General features: G+C 44.2%; 1 long non-coding RNA gene across 7 annotated transcripts in view; it reads right to left on the bottom strand.

Moving 5' to 3' along the window:
- The window catches only part of LOC102551724 (uncharacterized), a 78919-nt gene that overhangs the window by 11636 nt on the left and 48726 nt on the right, over positions 1-18557 (bottom strand). Inside the window, exons 1-5 of one of the 7 annotated variants that reach the window (XR_015642784.1) lie at positions 16974-17067; positions 14063-14165; positions 11411-11524; positions 10312-10413; positions 5729-5925 (exon numbers count right to left, since the gene is read on the bottom strand). This is a non-coding gene — a long non-coding RNA (uncharacterized LOC102551724). Of the gene's footprint in view, positions 1-5728; positions 5937-10311; positions 10414-11410; positions 11525-14062; positions 14166-16973; positions 17103-18557 lie in introns of those variants that run through there. The other 6 variants (XR_015642785.1, XR_015642781.1, XR_015642786.1 and 3 more) reach the window with 6 other exon arrangements.

Below are 18557 nucleotides of genomic sequence, written 5' to 3'. Positions count from 1 at the left end.
AATTTCAATGAACAAATCGAAAAAATAGGTTAATACTTGAGGTAATAGCATATAAATAGAGGAGGGCTGTTTGGGCTCATGATTACAGAGGTCATGTTCTAGCCCATGGTCAGTCAGCCCCACTGCTTTTGGGTTTGTGGTAAGGCCCATAGTGGTGGGGAGCACAGAGTGGAACAGAGCTGTTCATCACATCGAAGACAGGAAAAGGAATGGGCCAATTTCCCAACATTCCTTCATATTTTCCATAGTCACCCAATAGCACCATGTTGGAGACAAGTCTCTCCAACCGGGGCCTTTGGGGAATGTTCCAGATCCGGATTACGACACAAGGGAAACTAGCATAATCCTTGTTGCCCTATTGTATTGAAAGGGTAAGATTTATAATTCTCCATATATGTTCTCGCATGAAAAGAAACTAGCAAGAAGAGGATAGAGGGATGAAGGAAAGGGCAGGAACACTGTTCAGACAAGCAGTCAAAAAGATACTGCCATGAGCAGTCTCAGATATCAGTACAGAAAGCGTCAACCACAGTAAGAAATTGGAGTTACCACAATAATATAAATGGCCAGATTCAAGACACCATGCCATGTCATCAAATGATAGAAACCCCTTGTGCTGGCTTGAATATGCTTGGCTCAGGGAGGTGTAGCCTTGTCGGAGGGGGTGGGTTTTGAGACCCTCCTCCTAGCTGCCTGGAAGACAGTCTTCTGTCTGCCTTCAGAACAAGATGTAGAACTCTCAGCTCCTCCAGCAACATGCTAGCCTAGACACTGCCATGTTTCCTGCCATAAAAAGAATGAATTGAACCTCATAACGTGTAAGCTAGCCCCAATTAAATGTCATCCTTGTAAGAGCTACCTTGGTCATGGTGTCTCTTTTCTTTGAACCATACAGTTTGTATTTTTTCTGTCTAAGCATGCTATGCTTGATCAAAATACTTTTTATGAGAGTAAACTACAAGACAAAGTTTCTGCTGAACTTTTTGAGACTCCCTTTTTCAATGCAGTTAATTGAAATCTCTTTGCCTTAGCCCCAGGTACTTTCCTCAGACAAGGGCAAAAAGCAGCCGTATTCTCCAAAATATTACAAAGAACAGTCTCTAAGCCACATATTAAATTCTTCTCTACTAAAACATCTTGGGCCAAGTCTGCACAGTTCAAATCATGCTCAGCACCAACGGCTTCCATATTCCTACTAACCACACTTAAAGCATCCCATTGCTTTCTCAGTCCAAAGTCCCCAAATCTACATTCCAATACTCCTGGTTCCAACTTTGTCCTAGTTAGGTTTTCCATTTCTGTAAAGACACTATGATCAAGGCAACTTTTATAAAAGACAACATTTAATTGGGTCTGGCTTACAGGTTCTGAGGTTTAGTCCGGTATCATCATGTCAGGAAGCATGGCAGAGTCCAGGCAGGCATGGTGCTAGAGGAGCTGAGAGTTCTACATCTTGTTCCATAGCGGAAGCTGTCATCCAGGAAGCCAGGAGGAGGGTTTAAAAGCCCACCCTCTCGGTGACACACTTCCTTCAATAAAGTCACACTTCCTAATAGTGCCAATGCCTGGGCCAAGCATATTCAAACCACCACACCCCTCTTCAAGCCTAGATCAGTAAGCTTCCCTCAAAAATGTAGATCTACAACCTTTATTTGACTATCCAGACCCATGTGTTCTCATCTTGTTCTTAGTGGTATCATCTAGTAAACCTTAAAAAAAAAAAAAAAAAAAAAGCCCAACTATGATAATGCCTTTAATACTGGAACTCAGGAGGAGATTGAGGAAGGAGAATCACCAGGAGTTCAATCAAGGCCAGCCTGGGTTATACAAAGAAACTCCGCCTCAAACAAACAAACAAACAAACAAACAAAAAACAACAAAAACAAAAACAGAGGCAGGATAGCACAGTGGCTACAAGCACCCACTGCTCTTGTATAGGACCAGGGACTGGTTCCCAGCACCCACACTGGACAGCTCGCAATCCTCGATTAACTACAGCTCTAGAGTCTCTATAATCCTCACCTAGCTTCTGCAGCACCCAAAAGCATGTGATACATATAAGCTCATGCAGGCACATATACACAGAATAAAATAACTCTCTTAAAGAGACACAATGCAGAGGAGCACTTACATTTGCAGGCCACCTTGCTGTGCCTTCTGTAAATGAACAATTTCAACTTCCCAGTGTGCACTGCTTCTTTGAAACCTGTGCTTGGAAGTTAGTCTCTCCATTTCATTGCTCCTTCCCAGTGTTCTCCCAGGAATTAGACATGGAATTCAGCTTCTAGAGCTACCAGATGTACAACTGACATGTTGAAATGAGCCACACATGCCTGTTTCCATAAAAGGAAAGGCCAGTGGGGACATTTGTTTCTCTTCCTCCTGACCCAAGTGATGGCACCCTATTAAGAGATACTCATAAAAAGGCTCTCAAATATCCTCTTCAAGTGTAAGAAGAGAAATCCTTCCATTACCAAATTTCTCCAGAATTAAAAGCTAATAATAATAAATTGATTTCAGAGTAAACCTCAGCTGTCTCTTTGCTCCACAATACTAAAAGCACAAATCAATTTCATGATAGGGGGAGCATCCCCTATGACTTATTTCTGTGTCATCAGGTCTGGTTTATAATGTTCTTGTTCAATGTCATAGGTACTTGTTCTTTTCTTCTCATCATTTCACCCATCTCTCCTCTTCTTTCACTCCAACTAATCTTCAAAACAAAATATCCCTTCTCCCTAAAGAGCAATGATTTCAAGTGGAGACTGACACCCAGGAAAATACAATGAAGTCAATAATACATTCAGTTCTTAGTCAAAATCTAGGTGTCTGTATGTCGTTCTTCCTGCGAAGTGACTGTAACCACACTGCCAGTCCTGAGGCATTCTCTCCTGATTCTGTAAGTGCACTATGTGTGCAGGAGGCAGCTGCAGCATCAGCTGAGAGCCCGCATTCCCAACCACAAAAAGGAAATCGGGAGTTCTCAGTAGAGATGGTATGTGGGTCTTCAAAATCTCAAAGCCCACCCCCAGTGATACACTTCCTTTATTAAGATCACACCTTCTCACCCTCTCCAAGACAGCAACCAACTCTGGACCAAGTATTCAAAGCTGGTGGCTTGTTGGGGACATCTCATTCAAACCACCACACCTAACCAGGCATTTAAAATCAAGTTATTTACACAAACACAGACATTAGAACTTGCCTAGCCCACCCGCTCTGGGCACTTTAACAAGCTACTATATGACTCATTATTAATGTGCTAAAGATCAGGGACACTGGAATGAAATAACGTGGGCTCTGCCTGCACTGAGACACATATTCTATGAAAGGATCTAGGATGAGCACGCGCTCCCGATACAGCTGGCTAAATCCTTCACTACACAACAGGCAGGCGCCTTTGGAGTCCAGAAGAGAATCATTTCATTCAAAATTGCGGGGTAGAGGAGAAGACGTGGAGAGTGAGAATAAATGACCAGTATCCCAAGGACAGCCAAAGAGAATGGAAACCTTGCCATTGAGTAAAGGGTGCCCCAGACAGAAAACCCTGTAGAGGAGCCAAAAGGTGTGCAGGTCTGTGACACACGAAACTGTGCTGTGGTCTGCAGAGCCTCTGGAGCTGAGTCATGGATGCAGTCTTTGGAGGCAGAGCACAGGCCACCTGGAGGACCGGGCTGGATGCATCGCCAGGCCACACACAGGCCTCGCAGGGCGGGGAGTATCAGGGTCAATATGAGGGTCTGTTTTCAACCTCTGAGCTACACCCCTCCATTTTCATTTTAAAGTAGAGAGTATCTCTAGACTAAGCCTGAGAACATAAATATTAACAAAAGGAGTCTGAGGGAGGAATTACAAAGGGAAGAGAGAGAGAATTGGAGACCTTAGGACATGGGCTTTGGTGTCTCTGCCTTCACTTGTAAAAGTTGCCCAAGGAGATGAGGAGCAGCAGTGAGTGAGCTGGAGAGGGCATCATTGGAAGAGCTGCGGTCCAGAAGCAGTGAGGTTTGTCTATGTCCATCCATGGGACAATTTCCAAAGTCTTGTGGTAATGTGTACTGGTTTTCAGAGGCTCTTCGGAGTCTTGGCTGTGGCTGCTACTGTCGAGAACGTGTTTAGGTGTCTCCTTGAGATTCTCAAACTAGAGACCATTTGAATAACTCTAGGAGAGCGTACACGTGCATGCGTCCGTGCCTGTGCGCGTGCGAGCATGCATACGTCTTTGTGTGTATGCATGCGGTATGTGCTTCGGGGGATTGAACACAGGACTTCCTGCATGCCAGTCAGATATGCTACCACCGAGCTACAGCTGCAGCTTCCCCAACCTCTCCAACATTTTCATTTCACTTTTTAAAATTTTTGAGACATGGTCTGGATGTGTCAAGATTGATGCTAAACTTGCAGCCTTCTTGCCTCAGCCTGTCAAGTAGTGGGATTCTGAGCCTGGGGCAGCAGCCCTGGATGGCTGCTGAATTCCTGGCAGCTCATGTATTTATTCTTCTGCAGCTGCTGGAATGTTACTTTATGCACCAACCCCAATCCCAGGGCTCCTGTGGTGTGATCCATAGAAGAGTTGTGATTCCCAGCCCGAGAGGACTATTAGCCTGGGAGGATTATTAGCCCAGGAAGGCTATGGAGCTCTGTGCCCTAACTCAGTCTGTATTATTGCTCCAGTATCATTGGTGGCTCTGACAGTGCAGAGGTCCCTATACCTGAACCTTCAGATCATTTTCTGACATCTAGATTTCTGGAGATTAGCCACCCTAAACTGACCATGGAGGGAAGAAACTACCCTGAGGCAGTGGGCAAGGGAGCATCATGTGCAGAAAACTACATGACTCTCTCCATGGCAATCGTCAAAGCTGGAAAGTGAATTAACAGCTCCCCAAATTCTACCCTACTTTCACCCAGTGTTCCTTTTCTCTTAATTCTGAAAAATAGTTAAAATTATGTCAGAATGGAGAACTGCAATCGCTGTGTTTTCTACCAACAGTGTTCACACTTGCTAATGATTAACTCCCTTTGACACAACAGCAATTGTAGAGGCAGAGTTAAACAAACAGCTTCAGGGGGCCCAGAAATGAGTTACAGGAGACTGGGCCAACTGACTTGGAGGCTCTCCAGTGCTATTTCCCTAGTTTAGACTTGTCCTAAGGGGCATTTCCATTTGGGGACCTGAAGTTCTGAAATTCCTTCCTCTTCCTGGTTCAACAAAAACGGATTTATCGACCTGCAGGGCACAGTCAAAGACATCTGTTAAGTTTGGCATTTCCTTGACCTGTACAGAGAACTCCATTGAGTGAACTGGTCGCCTTTTGTTCTTTGCAGCTTTTTGTCTACAGTGTACAAGCTTCCAGACAGGGGTAAGGAAGTTACTTATTATAAAGCTAAGAGGGAAACCTTTTTACTTCTTTACGCCAGAACTGCTTCCCTGCCGTGTCTCCTCCACAGAGTCTTCTCAGTGCGACAAAACTTTGGGTAAATATCCAAGAATCCTCTCTTTCTAGTATTCAAGGAGAAAAGAACAACGCGTGTTCAACAGCACGTCTTTGTGCTTTGGGTGAAGAAAACCAGGCAAGCACGAATGTGAGAGAATTCCTGTGTGCAAGCTGGCAGCTCTTTTATAAATGCTGCCTCTCAGTTCAGGTTCACCTTGGATGAAAGAGATAAGGAAACATAAACAAACGTTGGAACTAAGAGAAAGGACGAGAAATGCTTGCTAAGCACCCACCTGCACACACTCCAGCTAACAGCTGACAGCCCAGGAAATACCTGGCAAGTCTCGGAAACGGAGATGGCAAGACCAACGCTTGATTGTGTGCTCACTGGACTTCAAATGAGAGGTCCGTTGAAAAGCATCTCCTCTTCTTCAGCTCTGATTTTCCATTCACTGTCTTTACCATAAAGGAAGATGTCAGAAGAATCAAGCTGAAAAGAGACTAAGGATAAGGTATATGCACTAAGAAGAAAGGAGTGGGAATTTGCATGAGGAGGGAGGGGGCTACCAATCCATTTATTATATAAAAAAGACAGGCAGAAAGAAGGAGGGTAGGAAGGAAGGAGGGAAGGAAGGAAGGAGGGAAGGAAGGAAGGAAGGAAGGAAGGAAGGAAGGAAGGAAGGAAGGAAGGAAAGAAAAAGGAAGCTTTTTATCTCCAAATGGAAGATTTATTTTAGTATATCCAGATCAAAAAAAAAAAAAGAAAATTCTGATTTGTTTATAGAAAATACAGACATGCCCAGGGGTTAGGATAAATTGAGATCTAGACTGCACATGGGATTTGAGGCTGCACACCTTATAATAATGCTAGCCTGTTTGCGGTTTCTTTAATACGATGTCCTCAGACCTTTCAAAGACAGAATAATTGGAAATTGTAGGAGTGAGAAGATTAAGCTGTTTGATCAAGGATAGGAAGAGATGTATTTTCACAGAACTCCGAGAGAAGTCAGGAAGTTGAAACCATGACAAAAAAAAATAGACTTGGATCTATTTAGAATTCTAGAAGTGGGTATATTACACTTTTTGTTAACCTACCTGACAATTTAAGATATAGATTCTGTTCTAGTTAACATTTCTGTTGCTGTGATAAAGCATTCTGACCAGAAGCAAGTTAGTGAAGGGCAGGATTATTTTGCTAAACTTCTAGGTCACAGCCCATCACTGAGGGAAAGCAGTAGTTTGAAGAAGAAACCATGGAGGTTGGTACACAGGCTCATGCTTAGCTAGCTTTTATACATATACATTACATATACTATGTATATACAGCCCAGGACCACCTTTTCAGGGGAATGGTACTGCCCACAGTGGGCACCATTGTTGCACCAAACAACCACCAAGACCAATCTGATCCAAGCAATCCCTCAATTAAGGATCTTGTCTCGGGTGAGCCTGTTGTATCAGGTTTACAGTTAAAGCTAACTAGGACAGATTGGATCTTAATGTTTGATGAGAAAGAGTTTATTTTCTGACCTTCTCTGTATCTAATAAAAGGAAACAAGAGTACTCATGTATAAAACATAATCATGCTTTTTTGCATGTTTTCTAAAGTATAAAGTAGGGTTCTTTGAGAAAGAAGAAAGAGAGCAGAGCCTGTTATGGTTTACATTAAATTACTAACAAAAATAAAAATCCATAATGAACATGATGAAAGATAAAACACACCACCTCAGGAGCTGTTTTCTTTTGGTTTCTAGAAATGACAGGGAAATTCTCTGTCAATCCATATATACATACATCTGTGTGTGTGTGTGTGTGTGTGTGTGTGTGTGTGTGTGTGTGTGTGTGCAGTTTGCAGATATAATCTACATACTGCAAGCCCAGCTGTTGGCTCTTGGGAAATCTGACCCATTCACAGATGTTCCTGGGCAATCTATAGCAGAACTGTCCAGCAGAACAAAGCAGGACCCTACCATTTCCTGCGGTACTGTTCATTGAACACAGTGGTGCCAGGGCCTGCCTAGATGTTTTCTAAACTCTATAGCCATCTGTGGTGGTAAGGAAATGGCTAAAGCCAAGACCCGACATTAGAGATTTCTTTCAGCCTTTCACGCTCTGCTCAAATAGCAAGCATAGGGGAGCGCTGCCTGAGAAGTCAAGTACAGATCATGTCAGACTACAAAAGGAGTGAGAAGGATGACAAATCTGACTGTGGTGGGAACAGATGTCCACGGAGATCCCATGTTGAGTTTCTGTGGCTCTCTCTGCATGGATAAGGTTGTATAGAGGCTAGACACTTCTAGGAGTAAGTCTAGTTCAGCAGACAGAGGCAAGAAGTCTTCAAGATGACAATTAATACAGACGAATAAAAGTCACACTTATGGTTTTCCCATGTGTTTGAAGGACAGAGGATCAAGATCAAAGTACCAAAGAGAGTTAGTTTTGTCTGAGGCCTCTTTCCTCAACTTTTACCCTCACTCTAGCCTTACACAATACCATTTTCCCCTGGCACAGGGCTGTATTCTACTCTTTTTTAAAAATGTGTGTGTGTGTGTGTATCCTCAGGTCAGAGGATAACTTTCGGGAATCAATGCTTTCCTTCCATGTAGATCCCTGTGCTCAGACTCAGGTGCTTTTACCACTGAACCATCTCCTATTCTTTTAAAGGCACATGCCGTATTGTAACCCCATTTTCTCTTAACAACCTCTTTAATGACCTTATATATAACTGCAATATAATCTCATTCTGGAGTACTCCAGGTTAGGACTTGACTATATGAATCAGTGTGTAGAGTAGTGGACCATGCCAGAAAACTTGGTAAGATTGAGAGGATTGGAAGCCCCAGAAGGGCACAGTAGAAGACAGTAGGAGCTTCACCTGCTTCTGACCAGGCCACTGTCACATGACCACACTCCCTACATAGGAACATGATCTATGGTCACGTAGATCAGGACAGAGTCCTCCATGATAATGAGGTATCTAGAGGCCCTGGGGTTTATCCAATAAGCATCTCTTCCTGAACATTCTTTCCTGCAAAAGGTATTTATTTAGTCTCTGGCGCTCCCCCCTAAGAGGTGGTATTCCATTTTTCACGATGAACAACCAATAAATAGTTTGGAAACAAGGACCGTCTCTCTCATCAAGAACCACCCAGGGGAGCATGGATGAAGCCTTTGTCTACAGAGCAATGCCATCTAAGTTTCCTGCCCACTGCTAAGTAAAGCAAGAGTTTCCCATTCCCTCAGCCCTGGTCTTGTCCTCAGCCCACAGGCCTCCTCCATTCCCAACGTATTAAGACGGCACTGTGTCTGGATGTCCAGGAGTTTGGGAACCTCTGCCCCCAGCCACTTCACAGACCATCAGGCCCCCACCCAATACTGCATTCTCTCACTCCCTGAGCGGTGCATGGTTGCCTCCCTAGAGTCCATCATCCAACAGGGAGTGTAGGGTAAATGCCGTGAAGTCTCCCTTTTGCCTGCCCAAGCAGCATTCCCACAGCCCAGCGGTAGCAGAGCTCGGAACCACACATCAGTGGTCACACAATCCAGGCCATGGTTCTGCAGTTAAATATTCAGTAAGAGAGTGCTGTAAAGGACTAAGCCCAGGCAATGATGGATTTGTAGCCCCAGCCACTCTGCAGCCTGAGGTGTATAATTACTGAGGCCAACCTGGGTAACACAATGAGATCTCATCTCACAAAAGAAGGAATTATGGGCGTACAAGTTTTAAGGGCCGTGGTTTATTTGAAACAATTTAATTTGTAATCCATACGACTGAAAAACTGAGATGGAAAAACTTAAGACCCTGCTTCTTGTTATTACCATTGTCTCCTTCCTCTTCTTCCTCCTGCTTCCTCCACCTCTTCATCCTCTCCCTCCTCTTCCTCCTCTCCTCCATCTCTTTTCTCTCCTCTTCTTCCTCATTTCCTTCTCCTCCTTCTCTCTTTCTATAACCTCACAGAGTCTCCTATAAATTTCTAAATTATTTTAGAGCTTTCAGAACTACAAATAATCATGGCCCAGTATTTCTTCCTGGAGAGGAGATATGATTTTGCTGTCACAGTAGCATTTCTCTTGGCATCATCCTTGTCCAGGTCTTGTTTAGGCAAGCCAACTGCTGACTAATCCTGATCAGATTCCCTGTCATTTCTTAGACACTGTCTCACATGGATATTTTATCTCTTAAAATTTGTAAGCCTCACACAGGGAAACAAAAGCAGGACAGTCTGAGTTCAAGGATAGCCTGGGCTACATAAGGGGACTTTAACTTAGAGAAAGAAAAGAAGAAAAGAAGAGAAAGAGAGGGGGAGGGAGGGAGGGAGGGAGAGAGAGAGAGAAAGAGAGAAGAGAGAGGAGAAAGGAGAAGAGAGGAGAGGAGAGGAGAGGAGAGGAGAGGAGAGGAGAGGAGAGGAGAGGAGAGGAGAGGAGAGGAGAGAAGAGGAGAGGAAAGAAGCAGAGAGGGTGGATTACAGATGCCTTCTTATGGCCTGTGAGAAGAATGGATTCCATGCAGTACTGCACACAGCACAATAAGCTACTAAACAGGAGAAGCTGCATCATAGCACAAGCATCTGATTTGAAATAAATACAGGCTTTGTGATCACAAATATGGTCAACTGTTTTTAGTGTGTGCACGTGTGTGTGTGTGTGTGTGTGTGTGTGTGTGTGTGTGTGTGTGTCCAGAATGGGTTTCTCTGTGTAGCCCTCCTGGATGTCCTAGAGCTCACTCTGAAAACCAGGCTGACCTCAGAGTTCTGCCTGCCTCTGCCTCCCAAGTGCTGGGATTAAAGGTGTGTGCCACTGTTCCAGTGAGCAAACTATTTTTTTTTTAAAAAACGAATTCAGGAAGCCTATGCCCGTAACTAGTTTTTGTCCTTACCCTTTCATTATTAATTCGTTAAATATAAGCCTATGTTGAAAATCCACTAAATTCTAAGAACTCTGCCAGGCACCGTAGTCTCTGCTTAGAAGTGGTCACAGCCTGGAGACAAAAAAGAGAAATGCATGGTTAGGCAAGTAATAGGCGAAAACCCGAAACCACACTCGGATGACTACTTCCTGTATTAACTTGGTCTGCCAACCCTTCCAAAATACATGGTGGTGGACCGCTCAGATCGCAATAAACGGTCACATCCCCGTGGGCACATGGCAGCATTGGACTCGGGGAATTATAACAATACAAAATAGACAGGACATGGTGATGGGAGGGGGAAGGGGACAGTAAAGGGAGTTGGAGAGAGGTTGGGGGATGTCCACACATATTGTCCATAGCCATCCCCCAACCATGTATACTATGCTAATCCTGTCAAACGATGGCCTTGGTAGACTGACCCCCTCCCCCCCGGACAAGGAGGCGTTCTGCCACATGTCCTTAGGACTCTACTGCAGCTCTTCTCTACCTCTTGCCTGCTTAACTAACCCACCTCACTGAGAAGATTCAGCATGTCTTTACAAGTGTAAAACGAATTTCTTAAGTCTCTCTCTCCCCTGCCATCTCTTTCTCCATGTATTTGTGTTAGTGTATGTCTGTATATACAAACACACATTTATACACACATACATTTACATATACATATATGTATTTTCAAACATGTAATATTTACATGCAAGCATCCTGCAGGCTCTGTTTCCCAGGAGAACCCTGACTATTAATAGAGTATGCATAATTGTAATTCCCTCCCTCAAAAGAATAAATGATGTGGCGTCTGAGGTGGATTCGAAGATGAGAATAGTTCCTAAAACTGAACATTAGAATCCTGAGGACTAAGCGAAGCAGCCCGTTTTTCTAAAAGCAGTGTCCATCAACTCACACAGACAATCTGGAACTCCATAGGCTGTTATCAGGAATTATTGTTAAACTCTGTTTCCATTTTGCAATCATTACAAATATCAACACAAGTAAGCTAGGTATTTTCTGGAGTTACAAGTTGAATGTGAAAATCTACCACCTGCCCAGACCCATGCATTTGAATACTTACTGGTGGTATTAACTTGGAGGATACAGAAGCTTCCAAATATGGGTCCCAGTTGGCAGATGCAGAGATATCTAGGGCAAGGCCAGACTCTCATATTCACTTTCAGTCATGTAAAACCTGAAGCCACAAGCACACACTGCCATGGAGTCAGCCATTCCTAGGCTTCCCCAGCCAGGAGAGACAGTAACTCGTCAAACAGAAGCCAAAAGACTACCAATGGAGACACCACAGTATCTAATAAAGTCAGCTCTAAGTGAAGCCATTGCTATGCCGACATAACCACAGGGATCTTTCGCTTCTGGAATAGTTTGTGGGAATGTGGAAGAATTTGGAGCTGTGGGTTAGAGAAGCCCCGGAAGGCTGCAGAACTTGGTAGGCATTGATGTGGGCGTGTAGAAGACTGAAATGCCAGTAGCAGTCTGGAGGGCAAATGTCCTCATGGAGATTCAGACTGGGGACTCTATTGGTGAGTGGACTAGAGGTCATTTACATTACACTCTGAAAAGGCATGTGATGACCTTCTACCCATGTTCTGAAATGCTGGGTAACATTAAATTAAAAAATGATCAGGTTTTTCACTTTGTTTTGTTTTTGTTGGTGGGTTTTGGGGTGTGTGTGTGCATGTGTGTGTGTCTGTGTGTGTCTGTGTATGTGTGTATGTATGTGTATGGGTATGTGTGTATGTGTGTGTATGTGTGTATATGTGTGTGTATGTGTGCATGTGTGTATGTGTGTGTGTGCGTGTATGTCTGTGTGTGTATGTGTGTGTATGTGTGCATGCATATGTGTGTGTCTCTCTGTGTGTGCATGTGTGCAGGCGTGTGTGTGTGTGTGTCTGTGTGTGTGCATGTGTGTATGTCTGTGTGTCTGTGTGTGTGTCTGTGTGCATGCATGTTTATGTGTGTGCATGTATATCTGTGTGTGTATGTGTCTGTGTGTGTGCCTGTGTGTTATTTTGTGAGGTGGTAGTGGTAGAAGCTGTATTACAATGGAGACCCTGGGATGCTGAAGAAGCCAGACAATGAGGTGTCTGCTGAAGACAGTTGCAGACTCACAGTGGATCTGTCCTGAGGGAGAGGCCACTTCCACTCACATAAGCAGAACTGTAAGGATGGAGCTACCCATGCGCGGGAGCCTGGACGACAGCACCATGAGCTCTGCACTCCAGACAGTTGCTTCTGGATTTGGTACTTGTTGTTGTTTATTCTATGTTATTGTATTTTGAAAGCACACAACTCCCATCTTTTATTTTAGCCAGCTCATAGTTTATGAGTCTCAAAGGAGACTTTGAACTTTGGACTTTTAAACAACTTTGGAGCAGCAAGACTTTTGAAGTTCAACTAAATGCACTCCACATTACAAAGTAACTTTAAGCTTATGAGGACCCAGGACAGAATGACATGTTTTAAACGTGAAATGTCCCCCAGGATCATGTGCTTGAACTGGAAACTAGGTTTCTCACTGATGGTGTTATTCTGGAAGATTATGGAACCTCACTGGGTTAGACCTCACTGACAAGAATAGGACCATAAGGATGATAGAACATTATATTCCTGCCTTGGTTCCAGACCATCCGACCCAGTCTACAACATAAAACGAGCAGTTACTGTCCTCCCACTCCAATCCCCTGCATTTAAGGAGGACCTGGGTTTGGTTCCCAGCACCCATATGGCAGCTCATGGTCCGTAACTCTTCAGTTCCAAGGGATCCAGCATCAGACCATACAGCAGGGAAGTTGCAACAGCAGAATTTTAATAGAACTTGTCTCATGATAGCCACAGGCTACACACAGGGAGCGATGGCTTCAGGAATGCTGGAGTTCAGCTCCCCTCTTTGCTTTGGACAGCCTGGAATCCCAGACTCAGGAGATAATGCCACCTACAACTAAAACAGGCATTCCTACATCAATGAACTAAAGCAGGACAAGTTCTCATGACGGTCTCAGAGGCTAACTTAACCTACACAGCTCTTCTCTCACAGGCATGCCCAGTGGCCTCCTCCGGGGTAAAGTAAACAGTAACGACCACAGATGTCATGTTCACGAAATCCTTCCTCCATTAAGAGAGGAATTCTTTTAAGTGGGAAAAGTTGTTTCAAGAAACAAGGAAAAGGCAAGCAGTTTACACAAAATGAAATGATGGGGAGTAAGCTTTATGCAATAGCAATTTCAGCCAATATAAATGGATCAAACTCAGCAAGGAAAACAGTTCTCAGGACAGACAAGTTTTTATTCATGGAAATGGGATTGTAAAACAAGATAAAGGCTATCCAAAGAAAAGCACAGACTCTTAAATGCAAAATCTGAAGGACTTTACAGGAATGTAACATGTTTTACAGGAAAACAAAACAAAACAGTAAGGGCACGAAAGGAAACTCAAACTCCGGTCGGCTGGCTGGCTGGCTGGCTGGCTGGCTGGCTGGCTGGCTGGCTGGCTGGCCGGCTGGCTTTTCTACCTGCCAGCATGGGAACACAAACAGACAACCACACACCGTTTCTCTTTATGTGAGTTCTAAGAGTCAAACCCGGTCCTCCAGCTTCACTCACTAAGCTTCCTTCCTCTCTAGACCTAACTAGTATTTTCGTAAGCGTGAAGACACACATGCAGAAAGTCATATGAGAGGAGAGAGCAGCAGGAGTTCATTAGGTCAGCATACCATGAGCTATCAGAAATCAGCAGAGGCAAGAAAGATGTCTCCCACACGCCTCCAGGTCAAGTGTAATCCTGCTACCTTGATGTCACACTTTTGGCCTCCAGATCTGCAACACAATAACTTTCTATTGTTTTAAGCTACTCAAGTTATAAGGGCCCCAGGAAGTGTACACACACACACACACACACACACACACACACACACACACAAAAGCCAACAACAAAAAAACCCAAAGATTTCAACAACATAATTAGCAATTTTTTTAATCAAATGGGCATGTCCTCGAGCCCACTCTCAATTATTTTAAAAATACACATTCCTGTTTTCCGTACACAGTTTGTTTATATAATGTTGAATATTACCACAGCTGAGAATTATTTCCATCAACGGCACAAGGTTGGAATCATTTTTATCTCCTAAATAAGCAGGCAATTCCCCCAAGAGTGAGAAAAATGGTCTTGGAAGCCTTTCAGCCCTTCCTTGTAGTAGAGACAGCTTGTTGTCCTGTGCTTAGAAAAGAACATAGCTAGCTAATTAGCCACAAGCAAACAAGCGCACCCAGGATCCCTGTTTTATCCACTGCGAAAGGTTCTTCAGAACTCAGATTTTCACAGACACGATTCTATTTTTGTTTCTAAATCAACACTCAAGTTACTGTCCCAATCATTATTGCAACCAGGATAATTACTCTTAAAGTTACAGCCCCCAGAAGCAAGAAGAGGTTTTTGTTTTTTGTTTGTTTGTGTTTGTGCTTTTGTCATTGTGGTTGTTTCTTCTGGTGCTGGTGACCAACTTGAGGTTTCATAAGCAAATACATAGAAAGTTAACTTGCTTAAATAACCTTGGCTTGAGTCACATATATTTTATCATGCCTCTCCCCAAATGTCATGTTAACATTCATCGGATATGGAGGAAAAGGTAAAAGAGTCCAGGTACTTTGCAGAAAAGAGCCATAGTCAGCCTTCTAGCTACCATGGCAACAAAGGACAGCTGTCAAAATAGAGTAATGTACTGGGGGATGCTCGTGTTATAGACCACCTTCTGCCTTCTCCTTCAGTTACATCATTCACAGTTACTGACCTGGGCAAGAACTGGGTTCTTGCTTTGGTGGCTTGGTTGCTTGGTTGCTTGGTTACTTGGTTGCTTGGTTGCTTGGTACAATTCTTTTTAACTGTGCAATGTGTGTGCCCTTCCTGGTATTCAAAGATCCCGTAAAGAGAGCTCTTTCTACTTTTGCATCCCACTGTCTCCTGAGCCCTAGCCCTCCCTTATAATTGAGTCTGGTCTGGAAGAAGGGACGTTTGTCAAAGGATATATGCTAGACTTCCTGAAGAAAGGTCAGTCGCCAGGGTTTTGGTCTCAGTAACAGTACCTCTTGGAGGCAATTCCTCCAGGAATTATGTCATGCTTCTGAACCAAAACCTTCTCTGGCTGCCACTTGTGGTGCAAAGTGAGCTTTGCAAGGGACACTTCAGTGAAGGCGTAAATTGACAACTCTTTAGGGCAGATTTGCAGATACAGCCAAAGTCATGACCGTTAGCCACTCATGAACTCTCAGAGATCCCACCTGCAGAGCAAGTGGAGACCTCATCTCACAGCGTAGCCGCCTCTGCCAGCAGATGTCACATGACGGGTGCCAACCTTCTGTCTAGTTCTCATTCTTCCTGGTATTGTGGCTTCTTTCTAAACGAAGTTGACTTCTTTTGAAGTTCTCACCCTTAAAGGAATAAGGTGATTCTCTCTGAGAGCCTCTCCTCAGATGTCATTGAACTCCTGATCCCAGGCTCTCAGAGCAGAACTGTGATGTTCCAATGGACCTTTCTGAATGCAACTCTTCCAGTGTGTGTATACATGTGCATGTGCACATGTATATGTTCATACATGTGTGGGACTTTCAAGAGTCAGTCCTCTCTTTCTACCATGTGAATCTTAGGGGAGGAACTAAGATCGTTAGACTTGGCAGCAAGTGCCTTTACGCACCAGGCCAAATTCTAAAGATCCTACCCAAGATGGCAATCAAAAGTTGATGCATGGTGGCTACTCCTTGACTTTCAGGAACCCAAGTTAAAAGCAAAGTGTTAATTAATTGCGGCCCATCATGGGTATCATGGGTAGCCAGAGCCACATTCCTTCTGGGAGGTGAGCGCCATCATCCAGCGGGTACAGAACAAAATGGGAAGTCCCTCACGGTCAAGCTGCACACTCAGCACACAGAGCCTTGGCTACTCAGAAATAGAAGAGGCCGAGAGTTCCCCTTTATTGAAACTGCCACACTCATGTTTGTCTAACACTGTTCTCCCTCCTTGTTGCTGCTGTTTTTACGTTTTCTGTAAGTCCGTTGTGTGTTAAACTTACTCCATCACACCCCACCATAGCATGCCATTTTCCCTCAACTTGTACTGGTTTGCCTGCCCGGGATGTACTTCTGTTCTATTTTAATGGACTACCATGTCTTTTAGTGAGTGACAGCTAGGTATTTCTGAGCGCCAGAGAAGGGCAGCTGGTATCCTGGTACCCCCCTGCCACCTACACCAACACGACTTTCTTCTCCAATGATTCCCAATGTCCCTGTCAAAGGCTGCCTTTTTCTGGTTTCCTTTAACTGTTCCCATTTTCTGCAGCCCTTACAGTCGGTTAGAATTGTCCTCAGCATCCAAACTTAGTCTCTCCTTCTTAGCGCTAGCATTCTCCAAAGGCTACAACTGAAACACCCCTAACGTCAAAGGCTTGCAAGGATTCCCTCCTAACTGCTCCTCCTGCCCTGTGCCTCCCCTTTGTTTATTCTCTATCCCTACTGGCCCTCCCTGCACCACCAAGAAAGAAGGAAGGAGGAAAGGCTGCAGCCCCTGCCCATCTTGCTTAAATCACACTAACCCTGTCCACCAGCCTGCCCAGATTCCAAGGTACACAGTACCTGAACCTTCCGGTCCTTTCTGGCAGCTTCGTAAGCAACCTGAGAGCTCCAAGCTGTTCATCCGCACGCTTCCTTGTTCCTCCCACCTCCTCTCGGCACAGTCCCTGGCTCAGACTGCCCGACCGTCTCACAGGGCACCATGTGACATGACCTAACTTCTTCCCTAAAGGGGAATACTGTTTCTCAGAGTGTGGATGGGCACAATGGAGAAGAGGAAGTCAGTCAATGACCTGAGGAACCTGAGGAACTGTATCAAAACAAATGAGCATATTGAGGGGTAGAAAGGAAAGTGACCAAGTCCTGGAGACACAGCGGTACCTCAGAGTGGCTGGGCACCCAAGCAGTGTGCTCCTGACACCACTCAAAGGTCTCTCCACGCACACCCTCCATTTTCCACAAGATTGGCCAGAGATGCCAAAATATGCCTGCCAAAACACCAGGCTGCTGGTGATTCGTTGTCCATGGCTTCTGTTAACCAATGGGCCGGAGCCTGGGAACATAAACAAGGGTTGAAAAGATCCCTGTCTTCAGGCAGCTCACTATTCACACATTAATGCAGATAACAGCAATGAGAGAAAGCAATTGGCTTCATTATAGAAACCTTCAAAAGGTTATGGTATGACATATAGAGCAGTAACGGGCCACGGCTAACAGAAGAGTTTGGCCTTTGGTAAGTCTGGCTGCATTCCTTAAATTGGACTGTATTTTTCTTCGTATCTTTTACCATTCACAAAACGTGTTTCAGTCTCTACATCAGTGTTTCAAGTCAACTTACTCTATCTACTACCAAATGCATGCAGGACCTAATACGTTGTTTTAAGACACGGAAGCACTAACCGATAGCATCTACTTTGGGTGTTGTTTTTGTTGTTTTTGTTTTGTTTTGTTTGGCCCCCATATTTCAGATTTAACATTTTAAGATTTGGGGAGGGGAGGTTATTGCATGTGAGTGTTTGTGGGTGTCAGAGCGTGAGATTCCACTGTAGCTGGGGATATTTGCGGTTGTGAGCAATGGAGTATGGTTACTGGGAACCAAACTCAAGTCTTCTCCAAATCCAATGTGTGCTCTAAACAGCTGAGCCTTCTCTCTAGCTTCTCTCACTCTGTTTTGATTAGGTCTATTTAGGGGGCTTATGTGGAGGTCAGAAGATGGCTTACAGGACTCAGCTCTCTCCTGCCATGTGCATGCAGGTATCAAACTCAGGACATCAAGTTTAAAGGAATCTGCCTTTACCCAATGACCCCGCCCACTAGCACTCACCGATTTTTTATTTTGTTTTGTTTTGTTTGAGACAGGGTCTTTTACTGAAATGGATCTGCCTGTTTTAGCCTCTCTTGGCCTGGGATTACAAGCACATGCCAACATGCCTTTGTTTTTATAAAACAGGCTGTGGCTTCAAACTTAGGTCATCTTGTTTATGCAGCAAGCGTATCAGCCAATGGAATTACCTCCTTAACTTTTATCACTTTTTTCCTTGAAAGGAAATCTATGCTTTGCCTTTCTTGGAAATATTCTCTACTTACAACTAACCTGCAAGTGAATTTCCCAGTTGGTGACACCAAAGTTAAATGATAGAATTGGCA

The sequence above is a fragment of the Rattus norvegicus genome, chromosome 18 (assembly GCF_021556685.1).
Source record: "Rattus norvegicus strain SHRSP/BbbUtx chromosome 18, alternate assembly SHRSP_T2T, whole genome shotgun sequence".
NCBI classification, from domain to species: domain Eukaryota; kingdom Metazoa; phylum Chordata; class Mammalia; order Rodentia; family Muridae; genus Rattus; species Rattus norvegicus.
This window is presented reverse-complemented; position numbering and strand designations above follow the sequence as displayed.